Genomic DNA, 6,938 nt, shown 5'->3' on the forward strand with positions numbered 1-6,938 from the left:
TGAAAGGAGAAAATGCAGAAGCACACACGCAAGACATTTCTAGATAATATTTTGTTCCACAAAACGACCCTCCTATGAGCGCGGGCATCGAAAATGGAGGTTCTTCGGACTATGCATCATCATCTGCAGAAAATCAGGCAAGTCTTTGTCCACGTAAATGTGTGGAATTTCAAGGATGGCTATGATGGGTTACAAGTCACCGAATTCCGCTTGTCCCAGTTTCTGAACTTCTCCGGAAACTAAGCACCACTTTCGACGTTGATTTTGTCATCGACGCGAGGACATTGTTGAACAGTCCTCGATACACTTCAACGCGATCTGTCCCTCCTGGCGAATATTGCCATTTTTCTGTGAAGGAAAATTTAGAACGCATGATTGCTGTGTTCCTGAGTGGCTGTCGAGGGTAGATCCCTTGACAACGCTCAGAGAATGTTAAATGACAATGTCAGCCAAGTTGGACTGACGGTTCAAACTGTAAAATGTTTTGATATTGTTTGTCGCAGTTTTCGTTTTGTCTGTTTGGTTAATCTGTTTTACTTTGACCGAAAGGAAGAAAAAGACACCGTAGTCTAGTTGCTAGAGAACCGGCTGCTGTGACCCACGGCAGAAGTTCGATTCCATTATAGGTTGCACATCACTTGTTTGTATTATAAAGCGAGTTAGGAACCTACCTACCTACCGCAAAGTGCCAAGAATGAGGCATTAAAAAGTTCGACTTTTGTTATTTCAAATTATCTTTGTAAGGTGGCGCTAGTATTATGGTAGCAGCCGCATTTTGTATTTTCTTAGTTAAATTAGCTAGCATTTCTGTGCTTCAGGTACCGAGTACGAAGCCACACTGAGTATTTTTCTGCATTGCAGCAGCGTGTGTCGCAAGAGGATGCAGCGCCGTGACGTGTCATAGCGGCTACCTGACAAAGCGAGGAGTGGCGCGACAGCTCATCGGCGTCATCGCTTGCGCCGACGCAGTCTGAGCAGCCAAGCGGACTGCGCTCTCCGCGCAGCTTCCCTCCAGATTGCGTAACTTTTGAACCCGCCGTTACATTGACCGTTATTTTTGTCAGGACCAGCCGTTAAGTTCCTGACGCGTATTCGTTCATGAACTGCGGAGCGCCAGACTGCCTTCCACATCTTCTTTGCTCACGTAAGTAGTCACGGCCACTTTGACACCTGTCGTGTTTAATTATTTACGGTTTTCAGGCGGGAGTTTTAGGTGGAAGTTTTAGGCGGTAATGAAGTTTGTCAATGAAAGCGCCTTGATTTTAACTGCAATCTCTAATATTGTTTAAGAGGCATGTTTACGTCTGCGTACGTTTCTTTTATTGTATGCGTATTCAGGTTTGCCAAAGCTGTCTAAAATTACCTCTGCGACGTTTCGTTGACCATTGATCGTTAGGAAGACGATGACATTCCCGTTTGGCGCAGAATGATTAGACGTGCTACGATCTTCGCGTAGCCACAGCGTTCTTCCGTCAACGCTCTTGTGCGAGATCACTCGTGTGTTTTTCCGAGCGTGAAAGGTGCCCGCGAATACACGCAAAACTGCCGAACGACTGGCCGCTCGAGGCAGTTTGCGTGTATTGGCAGGCACCTTTCACACTTGTAAAAAACACTTTATGTAGCTCATATTGAGAAACAGAAAGCGGTATCAGGGGTTTCTCATGTTGCTTTACAATCTTCTCATTGACACTTTTGATCTAACTATAGTAATTGAGAAGTTAATTAATTAATTAGAACTAATTATCTAACTAGGCGGAATGCAAAAAATAATCTGAGTATCTCCAACATTACCTTGGTTCTGTCCTGGTACGTGGCACTTGCATATTTTTAAAGTTTGGCTAAAGTTAAATGAAACACCCTGCATGTCGTGCACTGTTGCCTTTTTTTTATAACATAATCCTGACAGTGTAGCTATTTACAGCATCTTTTTTTAGGATACCTAACATTTTTTGGCTTCAGTCATGCAACAAATAAATTTTGAGGTCGCACTGGCGTTTTCTTTTTGCAAGTCTGTGCAGTAACAAAATTCTGTTAAAAAAAGAAAAATTCCAATATACAGTTGTAATAGGCACTGCTGTTACATTATAAACATAGATACTCCGAGTTTATCAGCATAACAATAAAGAGTTTTTTTGTAACTTACTATACAGGCACATACCTACGTGCAAGAGAGAAGGCGCGTGAGGGTGAAGACACCGATCATGTACCCTCTACAGGTGCCAAATGGGCAGACGAAAACGCCGCCGCCCAAAGGGCCACCACGAAACTCCTGAACTCCAAGAACCCAGGTAACTGTTATTTCATATTAAAGTCGTACGAATTAAATTTTCAGCGTGATACATATACAGTCGTATCTCGATAATTCGAACTCGAAGGAGCCCGAAAGTTTGTTCTAATTAAAGGAAAGACTTATTTCTGAAGTATTCGTGCACCACAGCACGACGTACGAATGGAGTCGTTAGATATCACGGCGCGCAAGCAGATGGCGAGTAGGGGCCACGAGACTGCCCACGTCGAGCAACGCGCTCGCAGAAAACGATGCTGTAGGGAGCGGGCGGCGCCAGCACGGCGGCGCCGGGCGCGCGCGGACACGTCAAAGGTGAGGGAGGAGGGCGTCAGGGAAGCGGATTTGGCTGAGCAGAGGTGACCCCGTCGCTTCGGTGGCTCCCCTCACTCTCCCTCTCAACTCCCTCGTAGCTCCCCCACCGACTGTCTCCGTGCGCGCCCGCCGCCGGCCCGGCGCCAGCTTAACCCTCTCCCTTTCTTTTCCTGCCGTTGAAGCGAGCGTTGGCCGGTTGTGAGCAGTTTCGTTGGCGGGACTGGGCCTCCGTCGTAGCTCCTGTGCGTCGCAACCGCAGCGTTGAGACATCGACTCGAACACGCGTGTTACGGCGCGACGACGTAACGGCGACCATGCCATTTAAGAGAGAGAAATTTACGCCGCGGTTCTTTTTCTTTTATTGCGATAGAAATTATATGGGCACTCCAAGCGCATTTTTGCCGCCGTCGTCGTCGCCGTGATAATCCGTATAAAGTGCAACGGCGATGAAATCGTCGCCGCGCGCCATGTGTGGGTTTTAGTGTGTGGGCTCATTTCGGTGTAAGCAATAAATTGCATATGCAAGCACTCTAGATCATAATTGATATATAAACTGCACGAGCTTAACCTTTAACCCATTGCGTAACTATAATTATGTCACCAAGGTCAAAGTTAGTGAAACTGGGTGGAAAATTACGGCTTATGTTCCCACCTTGTGTGTGGATGACTCACTGTTTTTGTAAAAAAAATTCTTTACAAGTGCTTGGCAATGTTATTGTGTGGAGGTTTTCAATCAGGCAAGTCATAGGCGTGCAACATTTTAATGGTTTAATTACAGCAACTGAAGTTCTTACTGTATATGCTTGAAGCAGCCGTTCTGCAAATAGTCGCTGTTACTTAAGGTTGCACTCGTCTGCTGTCTTTTATTTTTTAAGGAATCGCAATATATTTGCTCAATTTGAAGTATGCGATGTGTTTGATAGACTGGTGTTTAGGTATATGCTCAAGCCTGCGCCATTTCTGAGTTGGCTATTTCATCTGTGGCAAATAAAATTGCGGTGGTGTAACAATGCTGTCACGCTGAAGCTGTGCCTTTGCAGAGCCACACTTACCTCTTTTCTCGTACAACATTATCAGAAATGCATTATCTATTCCTTTCTTTGAATGCTAATTGGCACCTACTTCGCACGTGTTTAGGAGGCTGCTGTCATCTACCAGTCGCCAACTAGTCAAGACAACAGCCTCCTGAAAGCTAGCAAAATAGCCGACACTTACACTGGTTGGCGATTGTACATGCAACACCTTCAGTTAGATGTAAAGTATGTCTTCAAGGCAACAGAAGGGAATTTCATTTGTGATCGGTTAATGTTAGAACCATGTTAATAAAGGTGGAATGCTCGAAAACTGTGTGCTTGGACCAATATATTGTAGTGCTGCCCATTGCCAAGATATATTGCAGTGCTTATTGCCGATGCATTGAAAAACTATACGTTCACTAAGAAAAGTGTGCTTCAATTAATATACGTTTTACACATGCCTAATGTTTTTGCAGTAAGAAGACCTGCTGAATTAAGGAGCTACAGCCCAGCAGCCTGTTCGAAACCAGGTTTATCAAGGTCGATACCTGTAATGGACGTTACCCGGAGGCACTCATATTTAATGTTGATTGCTAGCTTGTCTAGTCGTGTTTACTTTTTGCAATAAAACATGTCATTGCTGTATGTGTTTCGTGTATTGCACAAGCGCAAACCTGCATGCCGCCGGCCGGCGAAACGCCGCAGGGGCATGGGGAGAGGGAAGGAAAGGGAGACGAGGGGGGCGCTAGAGGGGAGGGTGAAAAAAAACGGATGTCAAAATCCTGATTGTAGCAGGATTCAATCTGTATTTTTTAAATGCTTCTAATGGTCTTACAAAATCCCATTTCAAGACAGGATTTTTCGAAACTACTTTAAGCAGGATTCTAGAACTTCTTGCAATAGTCATATCCGCCGGACATTAGCAACGATATACGACCGTTTATCACCTTCTAAACGGACTGCACGGATTTTTTAGTGCGTCTTTCAGACGTTCATTTAGTCTTGGCGAATCGGTATGGAAGCAGTTTTCTATCGCTTTTGTGCTAGCTGGGAAGCACCGCATTATAACCGACGAATATGTCCGCCCACTCCGTCAGAGCCCGTACCGAGTTTCGGCGCGCGAACGCGAGGCCATAAGGCAACAAGTCGACGAAATGCTACGCGACGACTTCATCCAGCCGTCCAAGAGTCCGTGGGCGTCCCCCGTGGTGTTAGTGAAGAAGAAGGATGGAACCCTCCGTTTCTGCGTCGATTATCGTCGGCTCAACAAGATCACGAAGAAGGACGTATACCCCCTCCCACGGATTGACGACGCCTTGGATCGACTCTACAACGCAAAGTATTTTTCGTCGATGGACCTCAAAACCGGCTACTGGCAAATCGAAATCGACGAGAGGGACCGGGAGAAGACTGCCTTTATAACACCAGACGGACTGTTCGAGTTCAAGGTCATGCCGTTTGGTATTTGCTCGGCACCTGCGACTTTCCAACGCGTCATGGATACAGTACTGGCAGGCTTGAAGTGGCAGACTTGCCTCGTCTATTTGGACGACGTCGTTGTGTTTGCCTCAAGCTTCGAAGAACACCTGCGGCGCCTTGAAACAGTTCTTCAAGCAATCAAAACCTCCGGACTCACGTTAAAGCCCGAAAAGTGCCGCTTCGCATATGAGGAGCTCTTGTTTTTGGGCCACGTCATCAACAAGTCTGGAGTGCACCCCGACCCTCAGAAAACTGCGGCCATCTCCAACTTTCCTCCGCCCGCTAACAAGAAGGCAGTGCGCAGATTTCTTGGACTGTGCGCCTATTACAGGCGCTTCGTCAAGAATTTTTCACGGATCGCTGAGCCACTGACGTATCTCACGAAGGCCGACGTCGAGTTCAAGTGGGAGACGCCGCAAGTCGAAGCATTCGAAGAACTGAAGCGACGCCTGCAATCGCCGCCAATACTTGCGCATTTCGACGAAAACGCCGATACCGAAGTCCACACCGACGCAAGCAGCGTAGGACTCGGCGCCATGCTTGTGCAGAGGACTGACGGACTAGAAAGGGTTGTAAGTTACGCTAGCCGGTCGCTATCGAAGGCGGAAGCAAATTATTCCACAACAGAAAAGGAGTGCCTCGCCAAGATCTGGGCTACATCAAAGTTTCGCCCCTACCTCTACGGCAGGCCCTTTAAAGTTGTGAGCGACCACCACGCCTTGTGTTGGCTAGCTAACTTGAAGGATCCTTCAGGTCGCCTCGCACGCTGGAGCCTGAGACTTCAAGCATTCGACATCACCGTCGTTTACAAGTCCGGGCGAAAGCACTCTGACGCCGATTGTTTGTCTCGCGCCCCCGTCGAACCGCCGCCACAAGACGACCAGGATGACGACACTTTCTTGGGACTCATCAGTGCCGACGAATTCGCCGAACAACAACGAGCCGACGCGGAACTAAGGAGCCTTGTAGACTACCTGGAAGGCAAGACCGTCATTGTGCCGAAGGTGTTCAGGCGAGGATTGGCGTCGTTTTTCTTGCAAAACGACATTCTCCTAAAGAAGAACTTCTCGCCTCTCCGAGCCAACTACCTCCTCGTGGTATCCTCAGCATTGCGTCCAGAGGTTCTGCAAGCTCTCCATGACGACCCAACGGCTGGACATCTCGGTTTTTCACGCACTCTCGCGAGGATACAAGAAAAATACTACTGGCCTCGCCTCTCTGCCGACGTCGTCCATTACGTAAGGACATGCCGAGACTGTCAGCGACGAAAAACACCGCCGACAAGGCCAGCCGGACTTCTACAGCCAATCGAGCCACCTCGCCGACCGTTCCAGCAGATCGGGATGGACTTACTGGGGACTTTTCCGACGTCGACGTCCGGGAATAAATGGATCGTCGTTGCTACGGACTACCTCACCCGCTACGCCGAAACAAAAGCCTTGCCCAAAGGCAGTGCCGCCGAGGTAGCCCGATTCTTCGTTGAGAACATCCTCTTGCGTCACGGTGCCCCAGAAGTCCTCATCACCTACAGAGGCACGGCCTTTACGGCAGAACTAACTCAAGCCATCCTGCGGTACAGCCGGACAAGCCATCGCCGCACCACCGCCTACCACCCGCAGACGAATGGCCTCACCGAGCGCCTAAATAAGACCATCGCCGACATGCTGGCAATGTACGTCGACGTCGAACACAAGACGTGGGATGCCATCCTTCCGTACGTGACCTTCGCATACAACACGGCCGTGCAAGAAACGACGCACATGGCGCTGTTCAACCTGGTCTACGGAAGGAACCCGGCAAAGACGCTTGACGCCATGCTACCAGACGTCACTGACGAAGAAAAT

General features: G+C 48.3%; 1 long non-coding RNA gene across 1 annotated transcript; it reads left to right on the plus strand.

Moving 5' to 3' along the window:
* Window positions 1-578: 578 nt before the first annotated feature.
* LOC125940559 (uncharacterized) lies at window positions 579-4,226 on the plus strand. Its single transcript, XR_007463753.1, has 3 exons — window positions 579-1,144; window positions 2,151-2,288; window positions 4,092-4,226. It is a non-coding gene; the product is annotated as an uncharacterized LOC125940559 (long non-coding RNA).
* The last annotated feature ends 2,712 nt before the right edge of the window (window positions 4,227-6,938 follow it).

The sequence above is a fragment of the Dermacentor silvarum genome, chromosome 10 (assembly GCF_013339745.2).
Source record: "Dermacentor silvarum isolate Dsil-2018 chromosome 10, BIME_Dsil_1.4, whole genome shotgun sequence".
Taxonomy (NCBI): domain Eukaryota; kingdom Metazoa; phylum Arthropoda; class Arachnida; order Ixodida; family Ixodidae; genus Dermacentor; species Dermacentor silvarum.